We start from the raw sequence: 17,163 nt of genomic DNA, 5'->3' as shown, positions 1-17,163 counted from the left end.
AAATAGTTACACTATTGACTTTGGGGGGATGTTGTTATATATGTAAACCTGTAAATACAACGTTTAACCACCAGAGGGCTCATCCCTTGGAGTCCCAAGGAATCCCCTAATCACTTGAGAGCAGCTGTACATAAGGAGGCCTCACAGGCTGGAAAGGCACTCTGGAGACCTAAATAAAAGACTACAGTCACACGTTACTTTGAGCTCACAGTATCTGATCAGATTCTTTATGCAAGACATAACAATAAGAACATAAAAAATAGGTGCTGGAATAGGCCATTTGGGCCTTCGAGTCTGCTCTGTCATTCAACAAGATCATGGCTGATCTTCTACCTCAGCTACACCTACCCACACCTTGAGACAGACATCACCTGCTGTTGGAGGGCCATCAACTCGGTCAAAGACGCTCTTTGGTCTTGCCGAAACTTGCTAGTTCTCCAGAGCAAGGAGATGTCCACGTCTGCGTGTTGCAGACTGGGGCAATCCAAGATCCAGGATTACGCGCTGAGGGACGCACTTAAAATTGGTGCAGTCGCCGCAAAGGCACGGTGGGGAAGGGCCACAGTTTAAAGCCCTTCTGCCACGGTAAACCCAGGGGAAGGAATCAGTACAAAACCCACCTTGGGCCGTATTTGTAATTTACTTTTTGTGTACATGGAGCACCATGATCTGTAAACACCTATGTAGTGCCATGTACAATGCAAGGTCTGTTGCGAAATGCATGTTGAAAAGAAAAAAAAAATGTAAATGTACCATCACCCATTCCGTGTACTGTATAGTGACACATGAAATGTAATTTGTTTGCATGTACTACAAGGTATCCCATATTGGACCGAATTGCACTTGAACTGGAAAACAAGAAAATGTAACGAACGGAACTGCCGTCAGCACCCAAATAATAGTGTATGGGATTGCAGACCGCAGCTAAAGGTATTGAAATGCCTTTGAATGTACTGTACAGATTTTTTTATGAATAAAGTATATTTTGAAATTTAAAAAAACACCTTCCCACACTCTCCCCATAACTCTTAATTCCCTTTGTTCACCAAAATTTATCGATCACTGTCTTGAATATACTCAATGACTGAGTATCCAGAGCTCTCTGGGGTAGAGAATTCTAAATATTCACAACCTTTTGGGTGAGGACATTTCTGCTCATATCAGTCCTAAATGGCTGACCTCTTATTTTGAGACTGTGACCCCGTGTTCTAGATTCCCCAGCCAGGGGAAACATCTCAGCGATAACCCTGTCAAGCCCCATAATAATTTTATATGTTTCAATTATATAACCTCTCATTCTTCTAAACACTCGGGAATATAGGCCGAGTCTACTCAATCTCTCCTCATAGGGCAATTCCCTCATCCCAGGAACCAGTCTTTGTTCTCCCTCGAAGGCAAGGATGTCTTTCCTTAGGGAAGGAGACCAGAATTGTACACTCTTGAGTGACCAGATTCTCCATGGCAGATTGCAGAATTTCAGTACTGTGGATCAGAACCCCACACATGCAGGCTGCTGATTGTAGCTCTTCGGCAGACAGTCCAACACATTCTGCAATCTCTCAAGCTCAGAAAGATCCTTCTTTTCAAAGGTGGGCCACTGAGGTCTGCATCCCATCGTGTTCAGCAGACAAAGGTCATAAACTGGCCCTCTGGACACTTGATTTATTTTCCTCCTTTTCCACTGCGACCTGCTCCTGTTCATGGGATCTTGTGGTTCACACATATACTCCTCTCAAAGTCACTGTCTAAATCCCATGTAATGAATATTTCTGAACTGATGCTTGGCAGAGTAAGAATGAGTGGTGGTGCATTTTGTGGAAGGGATCCTCATTTCTCTCCCTAAACTCCAAGCCCCAATAATCTATCAGACTAAAGTAATTTGTCAAAACTAGGGAATAAGAAGAGGAAAGGGTTAGGCAAGTTTCTGTCAGATCATTTTCTGTGCAGTGCCAAAGTTTTGATATTCATTAGTTGATATGCTGGTAGTGACTGCATTATCTCTTCAAGTTCCAAACTCATTTTTACGTTCGTAGAGTAATTGCTGGGTCCAAAAAACAAAATCACCCTCAAGTCATAAAGCTGTCATAGGTGCAAATCTCAAGTAATTTCCTTTTACAGCAAAAGATCAAGAACCCTTGCTCAGCATGTAATCCCTGACTTCAGCCCAAGAATGAACAATAACATGCAGAGGGATTCTTTTTAGTTTACATTTTACCAGTATTATCAAAATTAATCCCAAGGCTTTTCCTTCCCATCTCTAAAATGTGATTAGCTTTCTCATAAGGTTTCTGATACAAGATTACAGACACAAAGGTCTTCAGGTTTTCTGTCTAAAATTGAACTGATTGAGCCAAGAAAGTGTATGTCAAGGCTGCACATCATTAATTATGATGGCATTCTGTATGATAACAATTTCAGAGAATTCGAGCCGAGTATTGTGTTACTGCTGCTCTATTCCACTGAAATATTTATACAATGTACTAACCCAAAAGGGTGCTGGTACAAACTAAACCTTCACCTACCTGGAACCATCAGATGATCAAGACAGGTCTGTAACAAACTTTTAATGAAAATTTATAATGGCTCATGACATTTAATATTCTTGATAAATATGACAGCACACAAGGGTTCTGTGAAGGACGAGCAGCAATAAGATGGAACATTGGCACTAAACAATTTCAATCTTTCCAAGACAGTCCTCTGAAAGAACTTTGCGCTCAAAACATAAGGATGTAATTGTTTTTTCTCGCGACAAAATTTTAAATGATTAGTCATATTGCAGATGGTATCAAATAAGCAGAAATCATTTTTTATATATTTAAGAGCAAAATATAACAGAATGTCTGAAATAATTAAAATTACTGGATTTATTTTAAAAAAAACAATATGTTAATTTGAAACTAAAATTAAGGAAGTCAATCTCAAACCTGCAGAAGCAAAGTAAGAATTTTAAAATCACTATAAATTACTTTGGTGAGGCACATGGGGGCCTGGGAACCTGGGGGTACTTGTGCATGAAACACAAAAGGATAGTATGCAGGTACAGCAAGTGATCAGGAAGGCCAATGGAATCTTGGCCTTTATTGCAAAGGGGATGCAGTATAAAAGCAGGGAAGTCTTGCTACAGCTATACAGGGGATTGGTGAGGCCACACCTGGAATACTGCATGCAGTTTTGGTTTCCATATTTACGAAAGGATATACTTGCTTTGGAGGCAGTTCAGAGAAGGTTCACTAGGTTGATTCCAGAGATGAGGGGGTTGACTTATGAGGAAAGGTTGAGTAGGCTGGGTCTCTACTCATTGGAATTCAGAAGAATGAGAGGTGATCTTATCGAAACGTATATTATTATGAGGTGGCTTGACAAGGTGGATGCAGAGAGGATGTTTCCAATGATGGGGGAGACTAGAACCAGAGGGCATGATCTTAAAATAAGGGGCCGCCCATTTAAAACTGAGATGAGGAGAAATTTCTTCTCTCAGAGGGTTGTAAATCTGTGGAATTAGCTGCCTCAGAGAGCTGTGGAAGCTGGGACATTGAATAAATTGACGGAAATAGACAGTTTCTTAAATGATAAGGGGATAATGGGTTATGGGGAACGGGCAGGGAAGTGGAGCTGAGTCCATGATCAGATCAGCCATGATTTTATTGAATGGCAGAGCAGGCTCGAGGGGCCATATGGCCTACTCCTGCTCCTATTTCTTATGTTCTTATGTTCTTATGTTCTTAAGGGGACTATGTGGTACTGTGGGTGTCTCTGGGAACTGGATTTGAATATAGCCCTGACTGATGGATGAAATTCTCTTCTTCCTGATGAGTGTACGACAACAGGACAGCAACAAGATTGATATCATGCCTTTAATGTAGAAATATATCCCATGGAGCTTTCCTGAGACATATCAGAAAAAGAAAGCCAAAGGAGAAGATATTAGGCAAGAGGACCAAAAGCCTGATTAAAGAAGTGTGGTTTAAAAAGAGGGTCTTAAAAGGAGATGGAGAAGCAGAGGGGATTAGGGGAGAAGCATTTAACCCACAATTAGCTTTAAAATAAGTTCATAAAGACTCACTGCTGTTCATCTCTGGAACCTAGTTTCAACCTTAGCAGGGGATGTGTCTTCTCTTTAACATCTGTTAAGTGTTCTCAGTGAAACTAATTTACACCGATCGAATTTAGCTCCCTTAAGTATGACTGCAACACTAAAGTGCTGTGAAATTTAGCAAGTATTGGCAGCAGCTAAGAAACAATGGTAAGTGCAAATATCTTACAACTTTAGTAGTGTGATTCTAAAAATGAGGATGTGCACATTATTGCAGCAACCCCAATGTGCATCTATCTGTCAATGGTATGAAGTGAAAAATATGCTATTCCATATCTTGAAAATGTGATTCCTAATATGTCACAAAAATGTTAATGTTCAAAAAAGATAAAGGTACATAATTAGAATGATTATGAATGACATGCTCTCATTTTTTTTCAAACAAATACCTGTATAAATAAATTCACCGTTCCTGTGTTGTCAGCAGGAATTCACTCTTGAAGGGAATGCAAGGTTGGGGTACATCACCAAATCACCAATTTTCCGATTGGTGCCCCTTTCAAGTATAGTTTTCCCCACTGGGAGCACAGGATTGGTGAATTTACCCTTCGCCCATCTCTGGCACATCCAATACCTGCAATAAGTTCTGGTGAGAGTGTTACGGCAGAACACATCATATAAAATCACTAAAAATGTGATACCAGAAAAAAAACAATCTTAATAATACCTTAGACAGAAAGAAGGTCTTGAGATTATGGTATCCAAACCGACTGTGGCCATGGTATCATGCACTGGGTTTACTGATAGCCAATCTAAAAAGTCATGCCTGTATTCTCTGTTAAACAAAATCTTTCAGATCTGCACATTGATAACTGAAAAACATAGCTGAGCAACATTGGAGTTAATGCTTTCAGCTATGTGCATGATGCCAAGAATAACATTAAAACGATGCTGACAGCAGTACTTGTGTTACCAGTAAATGATCGATGAGGCTGGGATCATATCCAGTCATGAAGGTACAAAGAGGGATGCTGATTGAAAAACTTGGGAAACTTATCCACAATGTCACTGCTGATTACTATTTCAGAATTCTGTGGCAAGTGAAGTAATACGGTTACATAACTGTTTGCTTGGAGTCCAAAGGAAAATAAGAAAACAATTGACTCTCCCAAATAGCTTTACTCAAGGAAAGTGTTTACGGTTGGGAAGGCTTTGTACTTCAGTACAAATTATTTATGCTCTTATTTATGACAATGGCCTAGTAATCTAGAGAATGTGGGTTCAAATACCATCACGGCAGTTTGAAAATTTGAATTCTGTTTTTAACAAATGTAGAAATAAAAAGCTGGCAATAAAAATTGACCATGAAACTATGGGGTTGTCATAAAAACCCAACTGGTTCACTAATATCCTTTAGGGAAGGAAATCTGCTATCATTACCCAATCTGGTCTATATGTGACTCCAGTCCCACCTCAAATGTTGTTGGCTCTCAACTGCCTTCTGAAGTTGGCTAGCAAGCGACTCAGTTGAACAAGGCCACCCACCACCACCAGTGATCCTAAATAAAAAATAAATAATTATGAAAATACACATCAGGTCCATCGAGAGAAGAGATAGGTGTCAGCCTTGACTCAGTGGTATCATTCGTACCTCTGTCAGAAGGTCATGCATTCAAGCCCCATTCCAGAGACTTGAGCATTTAATTTAGGATGCAATTTCAGTACAGTGCTGAGGGAGTACAAATCTAGGTGTTAGGAACAGCAAACACAGTGGATGACATCACACTTATAATTCTTCATGTTCCGGTGGGATCAATAACCATTCTTGTAAACGTCAATCCTGCAGTAATCTGCAAGAAATGCTGCTGGGTGGTCAGGATCAAAGCTGCAAAAAATATGAACTTCTGCTTGGATTACAGCTGGGATTTCTCAAAATTGATTATGAATCCCTGCCTCTGGACTACACTGGGGTATCGAATCGCAGTTAAGTAAAGCTACTTTTGTTATTGATGGGGTACGGTTAGGATTTCAACTGTCGGCTAGGGTTTGAGCTGAGAACAAAGGGATAGGTTAAGTTTAGTCTTTATGATGAAGTTTGGGCTTAGCCTGTCATTAACGTACATTTATTTCATAGAATTGCTATTTTATTGCAGGCAAGTGTGTATTTTGGGGGAAAAAGCCATCCTAGGTTAATTCACTGGGGCGAAGGAGGGATCTACTACGGGACCAGTGCATTTCTTGACATAGGCCTTGATGCCATTTTTGATGTTGACTCTGTTTCCTCTCCACTACTTTGGCCGTTTTGCCCTGGCAGCTCTCTCTCTCTCTCCATTGAACTGGTATCAAACATGCTGTTAAATACCAAAAGAGACTTGAATTGTGAGCTATGGTAAAGGCACTATATAAATGCCAAAAATACATTACCCTTACACTAAACATCCGTAAGGCAAAGGTCCTCCACCAACCTGACCCCGCCACATAGCTGTGCCTCCCCAGTCATGAAGATCCATGGCGCGGCCCTGGACAACGAAGACCACTTTCCATACCTCGGGAGCCTATTATCAGCAACGGCAGACATCAACAACGAGGTTCAACATCGTCTCCAGTGCATCAGCGCAGCCTTCGGCCGCCTGAGGAAGAGAGTGTTTGAAGATTATGCCCTCAAATCTGGCACCAAGCTCATGGTCTACAGGGCTGTAGTAATACCTGCCCTCCTGTATGGCTCAGAGATGTGGACTATATATGTGGACCTTATACAGAAATACCACCAACGATGTCTCCGCAAGATCCTGCAAATCCCCTGGGAGGACAGACGCACCAACGTTAGCATCCTCCATCAGGCCAACATCCCCAGCATCGAAGCACTGACCACACTCGCCCAGCTCCATTGGGCGGGCCACATTGGCGCATGCCTGACACGAAACTCCCAAAGCAAGCACTCTACTCGGAACTCCTACATGGCAAGCGAGACCCAGGTGGGCAGAGGAAATGTTTCAAGGACACCCTCAAAGCCTCCTTGATAAAATGCAACATCCCCTCTGGCATCTGGGAGTCCCTGGCCAAAGACCGCCCTAAATGGAGGAAGTGCATCTGGGAGGGCGCTGAGCACCTCGAGTCTCATCGCCGAGATCATGCAGAAAACAAGCGCAGGCAGCAGACCTGTCCCACCCACCCTTTCCTTCAACCACTGTCTGTCCCACCTGAGACAGAGACTGTAATTCCCGTATTGGACTGTACAGTCACCTAAGAACTCACTGTTAGAGTGGAAGCAAGTCTTCCTTGATTTGAGGGATTGCCTATGATGAAGATATAATGATATGATGAATACAAGTTATTGTTGTTGTTGTTGTTGTGAGTCAGAGGATATGCGATTTTAAAAGATCAGCATGGGAACACCACCATCTCCAATTTCCTCTCTGAGTCACACATCATCCTGACTTGGAAAAATATCTCAGTAGCTTCACCACACGGACTGCAGCGGTTCATGGCAGCGGCTCACCACCACCTTCTCAAGGGCAATTAGGAATGGGCAATAAATGCTGGCCTTGCCAGCGACATCCACATCCCATGAATTAATAAACAAAAAAGAACAGGGGCATTATACTATGTAAAGTATTTTATAATATGAATTCTCTGCCCCAGAGAGCTGTAGCGGCTATGTCATTGAATATATTTAAGGCAGAGATAGACAGATTTAAAAGGGAATAAAAGGTTATGGAAAGCGGGCAGGTTAGTGGAGCTGAGTCCATGATCAGATCAGCCATGATCTTATTAAATGGCGGAGCAGGCTCGACGGGCAAATGGCCTACTCCTGCTCCTAGTTCTTATGTATAATATATTGTTGTGCTGCAATATTTTTGCTGCTTTGGAATTAAGTAAAGGTTGCTTAAAAGTAAATTAATTCATTTAAAGTAAAATAAATTGCACAAAGAGATTGAAAACAATTGGAAACTTAGCATTTACCAAACAATTTGTGTTCATATATTTTTTATATAGTAATACATATAAAATTTATAATTTTAGTGAATTTTGTTATTTGCTTTCTGTGCTGAAGAATTCTGTTGCTTCTGAACCATATCTAAATAATATCCAGAAAGAGACTGGGAATCAGGATGAAACAGCATGAGAGATAATGTCTGGGCTGTGCAGCTATATATGATCAACAATGGAGCAAAGGAGGGTGGGTATGTGGCTATGCACAGTCAGATGGGGAAAGTCAGGGTGAGGAGTCAGTGCAAGCAGGGAAGGCGAGATACGGCATAGGCATATTATGGGAGGGAGCATTGCAATTCAGAGCCTGGGGGGTGGGGAGGGGCGGGGGAGGGAAGGAGTGGAAGCTAGATGGGAAAGGGGAGAAGCTGAGTCTGCAAAGGATGGTAGGTAGGTGTGCATATTGCAACATCTGCACACATTGTTATATTTTATAAACAAATAATGCAATGCTCTTGTACTGTATTAAGCAAACAGGATCAAGTACTTAAAAAATCCTAGACTGCCGATTTGGTCAAAGGTTGTTGGCTGAGTCCAAAACGGCTGAAGTGGGACCAAAGGCTGGAGCGGACTGGCCATATGGGAAAACCAGAGAGTTCTTAAGTGCCCCGTTTATGGTTCCATATATTATAGGTACCTTCTTTTTCCATGAAAACGCCCCAAAAATCCCATATCCTCTTGGGGAGTCAGTCTGCCCCTGACCAAAGTGGAGGGGTGGAAGGGATTCAGTACTCATCAAATTTCACTTGAACCAATTATTGGCACACATGACTGCCAAGGCTTATTGACACAAGCTACCCTTGCACCCATTAGTATGTACTTTGGCCATATAGACTGTTTCTGTCTGGAATGATGTCACGGAATGTTCCTGTCCTAACTGAATGGGCAAGCCTAGTCATGAGCTTAGGGATGCCAGCTCTTGTTTTTACTGTTTCAGTTGCAGACGGGATAATTGTTGATATCTGTTTCATGGCTACGTGTTTTGTTTCTGCTCTTCACTTTGTATGCCTTTGCAAACCCTTCAATTAAAAAGTTTAGAACCTAGATTAGAAAATCTTCTCCTCTTATTTAAACAAAAACAATATTCTAAAAGAACTTTAAACACGATAAGAGAAGCTGGTTTTCAAAAAGGTCACACAATGGAATCGCAGTCATACACTTGTGAGAGAAGCCAATAACTGAGTTCTATCTGGGGTGAGTTTGAAATTATGGTGGAATGTGTTTCTTTTTTCTGTCTGGCTCCCAATTTGAAAATATATTACAACTTTAATCTTGACAGAGGTTGCAGCATGGAACATCTTTAAAGTGTTTTTAAAGAATCTACTTTTTATTCGCTTCAAAAATAAAGTTAACAAAAATTTGATAACTTCAACAATGAACGAGGCCAAACTACTCAATCTCTTTTGAAAATGAGATAATAAACAAGCTTTCAAGTTAACTGAAAGGGGAGAAATCTAAATGTCAAGTTGGGATCCAGTGCTTACCACAATTACAAAAAAACAGTGCAACACAATATTAATTACAAACACCGTGGTATAAAAATGTCTACATCATCAATATGTGTTATGAGTAATAATCTCTATTGCATTCTCACAGTTCTCAGAAGCACATTTTTAAAATGATTGGTTGTCATTTTAATTCTCCTTAATTTTATACATTTGCTTTCCAGATGTGCAAACACAATTCAGACCATAGCTCACCATGAAGACAGGCAACATAAAATAATTGGCTCCCACCCATTTATCATTAATGATGCATTCACTGCCATTACCGATGGTCTAAAACACAATTTGAGGTTAATAGTAATATTTTAATAACAAAATACTGCATCTGAAATGTGAGTCCAAGTCATAAAAATGAGACAAAAGAACATTTATGGAAAAGGGTTGGAAGAATAGAAAAGATTTAAGACACACGGTGCCACATAAAAGGTTACTGCACAAGATAAAAGTTCCCGGGGTTGGGGGTAATATATTAGCATGGATAGAGAATTGGCTAACTAAAAGAGAACAGAGAGTCGGGATCAATGGTTCATTCTCTGGTTGGCAACCAGTAACTAGTGGGGTGCCGCAGGGATCAGTGCTGGGACCCCAGCTATTTGCAATCGAAATTAACGACTTGGAAGAAGGGACTGAGTGTAACGTAGCCAAGTTTGCTGATGATACAAAGATGGGAGGAAAAGCAATGTGAGAGGAGGACACAAAAAATCTGCAAAAGGACATAGACAGGCTAAGTGAGTGAGCAAAAATTTGGCAGATGGCGTATAATGTTGGAAAGTGTGAGGTCATGCACTTTGGCAGGAAAAATCAAAGAGCAAGTTATTATTTAAATGGAGAAAGATTGCAAAGTGCTGCAGTACAACGGGACCTGCGGGTACTTGTGCATGAAACACAAAAGGATAGTGTTATGTATCTGGACATGTATATACTCTGTACAGCCAACAGAGGGCTCATTCCCCAGAGTCCCAAGGGATCTCATAGGTTGGAGAGGTACTCTGGAGACCTGCAATAAAAGACTGTCACACTTTACTTTGAGCTAACAGTGTTCAGTCTGACTCTTTCTCTATACACTACAACTGGCGACGAGACACAGATAACGAACCCAAAGATGCAGAGAACAGTGGGCATCCTGGCGAAATTCTCTGAGGGAGATGGTTGGGAAACTTTTGTGGGACCAATACTTCATGGCCAACGAGCTAGATGGGGAAGAGAGTGCTGCCAAAGGAAGGGCGATCCTCCTCACCGTCTGTGGGGCACCAACGTATGACCTCATGAAGAATCTGCTCACTCCAGCGAAACCCACGGAGAAATCGTACGATGATTTGTGCATACTGGTCAGAGAGCGTTTGAACCTGAAGGAAAGCGTTCTGATGGCGACGTACCGGTTCTACACCTACAAAAGATCTGAAGGCCAGGAATGGCGAGTTATGTCGCCGAGCTAAGATGCCTTGCAGGACATTGCGAATTTGAAGGACATTTGGAGCACATGCTCAGGGACATTTTCGTACTTGACATTGGCCACGAAACCATATTTTGTAAACCTTTGACTGTACAGACCCCAACCTTGAGTCAGGCCATAGTGATAGCCGAGGCGTTCATTGCTACCAGTGACAAAACTAAGCAAATCTCTCAGCACACAAGTGTTGCTACAAGTACTGTGAACAAAGTGATGTTTTCGAATCGTAACAGATAGGGCAGGTCACACATACCTGCAGCTACACGTCCGCAGATGTCTCAGAGTTCACCATCAAGGGTGATGAATGCAAGGCCATTAACACCTTGTTGGCGCTGCCGGGGTGATCATCGTTTCCATTCATGCCGATTCAAAGGATACAATTGCAAGGGCTGTGGAACAATGGCACACCTCCAACGAGCGTGCTGCCGAGCTGCTAGGCCTGCTAAACCTGCAAACCACCACGTTGCAGAGGAAGACAGAAACACGGAGGATCACGACGAAATAGAACCTCTGATAGAGGAGGCAGAGGTACATGGGGTGCACACATTCACCACCAATTGTCCCCCGATAATGCTGAAGGTTGAACTAAATGGACTCCCGGTGTCAATGGAGCTGGACACGGGCACGAGCCAGTCCATCATGGGCAAAAAGACTTTCGAAAGATTGTGGTGCAACAAGGCCTCAAGGCCAATCTTAACTCCAGTTCGCACAAAACTAAGGACTTACACAAAAGAACTGATCCCTGTAATCGGCAGTGCTACTGTAAAGATCTCCTACGATGGAGCGGTGCACAAGCTACCACTCTGGGTGGTCCCATGCTGCTCGGCAAGAGCTGGCTGGGAAAGATACGCTGGAACTGGGACGACATCCGAGCACTATCGCCCGCTGACGACACTTCGTGTGCACAGGTCTTAAACAAATTTCCTTCACTGTTCGAACCAGGCATCGGGAAATTCCAAGGAGCAAAAGTGCAGATCCACCTAATTCCTGGGGCGCGACCCAACTATCACAAGGCGAGAGCAGTACCGTTCATGATGAGAGAAAGGGTAGAAATCGAGCTCGACCGGCTACAAAGAGAGGGCATTATCTCACCGATCGAGTTCAGCGAGTGGGCCAGTCCTATTGTCCCAGTCCTCAAGGGAGATGGCACCATCAGAATCTGTGGCAATTACAAAGTAACTATCAATCGTTTCTCCCTGCAGGACCAATACCCATTTCCAAAAGCCGCCGACCTCTTCACAACGCTGCCAGGAGGAAAGGCATTCACGAAGCTGGATCTGACTTCAGCCTACATGACGCAGGAACTGGAGGAATCATCGAAGGCCCTCACCTGCATCAAGGGTCTTTTTGTTTATAACAGATGCCCGTTTGGAATCCGATCAGCGGTGGCGACATTCCAGAGAACCATGGAAAGCTTACTGAAGTCGGTCCCGCACACCGTGGTCTTTCAGGACGACACCTTGGTCACAGGTCGGAACACAGTCAAGCATCTGCAGAACCTGGAGGAGGTTCTTAATCGGCTCAACCGCGTGGGGCTCAGGTTAAAACGCTCGAAGTGCGTTTTCCTGATGCCTGAAGTGAAGTTCTTGGGAAGGAGGATTGCGGCGGACGGCATCAGGCCCACCAACGTGAAGACGGAGACAATCAAGAACGCACCGAGGCCACAGACCGTGACGGAGCAGTGGTCGTTCCTGGGACTCTTGAACTACTTTGGTAACTCCTTACCGGGTCTCAGCACACTGCTAGAACCACTACATGTCTTACTATGAAAAGGGGGCAAATAGGATTGGGGCAAAAGCCAAGAAAATGCCTTTGTAAAAGTGAGAAAATTGTTATGCTCAAAACAAATTGCTTGTGTTGTATGATCCACATAAGCGTTTTGTACTAGCTTGTGATGCGTCGTCATATGGTGTCGGGTGTGTATTGCAACAAGCCAATGATTTTGGGAAACTGCAACCGATTGCTTATGCATCCAGGAGTCTGTCGAAGGCCGAGAGAGCCTACAGCATGATTGAAAAAGAAGCGCTAGTGTGTGTCTATGGGGTAAAGAAAATGCATCAATACCTGTTTGGGCTACAACTTGAATTGGAAACTGACCATAAGCCACTTATATCCCTGTTTTCTGAGAGCAAAGGGATAAATACCAACGCATCGGCCCGCATCCAGAGATGGGCGCTCACATTTTTTTTTTTTTTTTTTAATTCGTGTCCAATCGTTACAATTCTTTGTCAAACGCCAGAGGTCACCCTGCACCAGTCAAGGATCACTCTGCGCCAATGCTCTTAGCCAAAAGGCCTAGAGCCACTGCACCGTTCCTGGAAGTACTGCAATACCAGGTTCGTGCCATGGAGGTGGATGGGTCAGGTCCCCCACACACCTCCGTGGAGGTGGATGAGTCGAGCCATCCCACCCACCTCCTGTTTACAAAAATGTAAGCATATACCTTCCTGACCAGGGAGAAATCACCCGGAGGTCATGGTGGCTGGTCAGGTTAGTTATGCAGATCTTAGCCAAAAGGCCGAGAAATGGGCGCTCACATTTTTTTTTTTTTTTTTTTTAAATTCATGTCCAATCGTTATCCAATCGTTACAATTCTTTGTCAAACGCCAGAGGTCACCCTGCACCAGTCAAGGATCACTCTGCGCCAATGCTCTTAGCCAAAAGGCCTAGAGCCACTGCACCGTTCCTGGAAGTACTGCAATACCAGGTTCGTGCCATGGAGGTGGATGGGTCAGGTCCCCCACACACCTCCGTGGAGGTGGATGGGTCACCAATCCCACCCACCTCCTGTTTACAAAAATGTAAGCATATACCTTCCTGACCAGGGAGGAACCACCCGGACGTCATGGTGGCTGGTCAGGTTAGTTATGCAGATCTTAGCCAAAAGGCCGAGAAATGGGCGCTCACATTGTCCGCATACAACTATGCCATCCGCCACAGGCCAGGCACAGAAAACTGCGCCGATGCTCTCAGTAGGCTGCCTTTGCCCACCACGGGGGTGGAAATGGCGCAGCCCGCAGATCTAACCATGGATATGGAAGCATTTGAAAGTGAGCAATCACCCGTCACTGCCCGGCAGATCAAAACCTGGACAAGCCAGGACCCCTTATTATCTCTAGTCAAAAGTTGTGTGCTTCATGGGAGCTGGTCCAGTGTCCCAGTGGAAATGCAGGAAGAGATAAAGCCATTCCAATGGCGCAAAGATGAAATGTCTATACAGGCAGACTGCCTTCTGTGGGGCAATCGAGTAGTGGTCCCCAAGAAGGGCAGAGACACCTTCATCAATGACCTCCACAGTACCCACCCAGGCATCGTAATGATGAAAGCGATAGCAAGATCCCATGTGTGGTGGCCCGGCATCGATGCGGACTTAGAGTCCTGTGTTCACAGATGTAATACATGCTCGCAGTTAAGCAATGTACCCAGGGAGGCGCCGCTAAGTTTATGGTCTTGGCCCTCCAAACCGTGGTCGAGGGTACATGTCGACTATGCAGGCCCGTTCTTGGGGAAAATGTTCCTTGTGGTTGTAGACGCGTATTTCAAGTGGATTGAATGTGAGATAATGTCGGCCAGCACGTCCGCTGCCACCACTGAAAGCCTGCGGGCCATGTTTGCCACACATGGCATACCCGATGTCCTGGTGAGCGACACGGGCCATGTTTTATCAGTGCTGAGTTCAAAGAATTTATGACCCATAACGGGATCAAACATGTCACATCTGCCCCGTTTAAACCAGCATCCAATAGTCAGGCAGAGTGAGCAGTGCAAAACATCAAGCAAGGCTTGAAAGGGTAACTGAAGGCTCACTGCAGACTCACCTATCCCGAGTCATGCTTAGCTACCGCACGAGACCACACTCACTCACTGGGATCCCACCTGCTGAACTGCTCATGAAAAGAGCACTTAAGACAAGGCTCTCGTTAGTTCACCCTGATCTACATGAACAGGTAGAGAGCTGGCGGCTTCAACAAAGTGCATACCATGATAGTGCAAATGTGTCACGCGAGATTGAAGTCAATAATCCTGTACTTGTATTAAATTATGGGCAAGGTCCCAAGTGGCTTCCCGGCAATGTTGTGGCCAAAGAGGGGGGAGCAGGATGTTTCGGGTCAAACTTTCAAATGGACTCATTCACCAGAAACACTTGGAGCAAATCAAACTCAGATTCACGGACTACCCTGAGGAAACCACCTTGGACACTACTTTTTTTGATCCCCCAACACACACACCAGAGGCAACCGACACCACGGTTGACCATGAAGCAGAACCCATCAGCCCTGCAGTGCCCAACACACCAGGCAGCCCAGCAAGGCTAGCTGCACAGCAGCCCAGCGAGGGCCCAACAAATGACTCAACAACACCAGCCTTCACACCGAGACGATCAACTGGGGCAAGAAGGGCCCCAGATCGACTCACATTGTAAATAGTTGCACTATTGACTTTAGAGGGGAACATTGTTATGTGTCTGGACTTGTATATACTCTGTACAGCCAACAGAGGGCTCATTCCCCAGAGTACGAAGGGATCTCATCGGTTGGAGAGGCACTCTAGAGACCTGCAATAAAAGATTATGGTCACACATTACTTTGAGCTCACAGTCTGACTCTTTCTCCATACACTACAGATAGTACATAAGAAATAGGAACAGGAGTAGGCCATATGGCCTCTCGAGCCTGTTCCACCATTCAATAAGATCATGGCTGATCTGATCATGGACTCAGCTCCACTTCCCTGCCCACTCCCATAAACCCTTATCCCCTTATCTTTTAAGAAAGTGTCTACTGCTGACTTAAATTTATTCAATGTCCCAGCTTCCACAGCTCTCTGAGGCAGCGAATTCCTCAGATTTACAACCCTCAGAGAAGAAATTTCTCCTCATCTCTGTTTTAAATGGGCGGCCCCTTATTCTAAGATCATGCCCTCTAGTTCTAGTCTCCCCCATCAGTGGAAACATCCTCTCTGCATCCAGCTTGTCAAGTCCCCTCACAATCTTATATGTTTCGATAAGATCACCTCTCATTCTTCTGAATTCCAATTAGTAGAGGTCCAACCGACTCAACCTTTCCTCATAAGTCAACCCCCTCATCCCCGGAATCAACCTAGTGAACCTTCTCTGAACTGCCCCCAAAGCAAGTATATCCTTTCGTAAATATGGAAACCAAAACTGCACGCAGTATTCCAGGTGTGGCCTCACCAATACCTTATGTAGCTGTAGCAAGACTTCCCTGCTTTTATACCCCATCCCCTTTGCAATAAAGGCCAAGATACCATTGGCCTTCCTGATCACTTGCTGTACCTGCATACTATCCTTTTGCATTTCATGCACAAGTACCCCCAGGTACCACTGTACTGCTGTACTTTGCAATCTTTCTCCATTTAAATAATAACTTGCTCTTTGCTTTTTTTCTGCAAAGTGCATGATCTCACACTTTCCAACATTATACTCCATCTGCCAAAATTTTGCCCACTTACTTAGCCTGTCTATGTCCTTTTGCAGATTTTTTGTGTCCTCCTCACACATGGCTTTTCCTCCCATCTTTGTATCGTCAGTAAACTTGCCTACATCACACTTGGTCCTTTCTTCCAAGTTGTTAATATAGATTGTAAATAGTTCGGGCCCCAGCACTGATCCCTGCGGAACCCCACAAGTTACTGGTTGCCAACCGGAGAATGAACCATTTATCCCGACATTCTGTTTTCTGTTAGTTGGCCAATCCTCTATCCATGCTAATATATTACCCCAACCCCGTGAACTTTTATCTTGTGCAGTAACCTTTTATGTGGCACCTTGTCAAATGCCTTCTGGAAATCCAAATACATCACATCCACTGGTTCCCCTTTATCCACCCTGTTCATTACATCCTTGAAGAACTCCAGCAAATTTGTCAAACATGACTTCCCCTTCATAAATCCATGCTGATTCTGCCTTACCGAATTTTGCTTTTCCAAATGTCCTGCTACTGCTTCTTTAATAATGGACTCCAACATTTTTTCTACCTCAGATGTTAGGCTAACTGGTCTATAGTTTCCTGCTTTTTGTCTGCCTCCTTTTTTAAATAGGGATGTTACATTTGCAGCTTTCCAATCTGCTAGGAACTCCCCAGAATTCAGGGAATTTTGGTAAATTACAACCAATGCATCCACTATCCCTGCCGCTACTTCTCTTAAGACTCTAGGATGCA

The 17,163-nt window shown here is 43.8% G+C and overlaps 1 protein-coding gene and 2 pseudogenes across 1 annotated transcript in view; all 3 read right to left on the bottom strand.

The window, feature by feature from the left end:
* fsip1 (fibrous sheath interacting protein 1) overlaps window positions 1–17,163 on the bottom strand; it is an 816,866-nt gene that overhangs the window by 531,914 nt on the left and 267,789 nt on the right. The gene's annotated exons all lie outside the window — the stretch shown is intronic.
* LOC139263651 (U2 spliceosomal RNA) lies at window positions 13,281–13,511 on the bottom strand (annotated as a pseudogene).
* Window positions 13,652–13,881, bottom strand: LOC139263647 (U2 spliceosomal RNA; annotated as a pseudogene).

The sequence above is a fragment of the Pristiophorus japonicus genome, chromosome 4, assembly GCF_044704955.1.
Source record: "Pristiophorus japonicus isolate sPriJap1 chromosome 4, sPriJap1.hap1, whole genome shotgun sequence".
NCBI lineage: Eukaryota > Metazoa > Chordata > Chondrichthyes > Pristiophoridae > Pristiophorus > Pristiophorus japonicus.
This window is presented reverse-complemented; position numbering and strand designations above follow the sequence as displayed.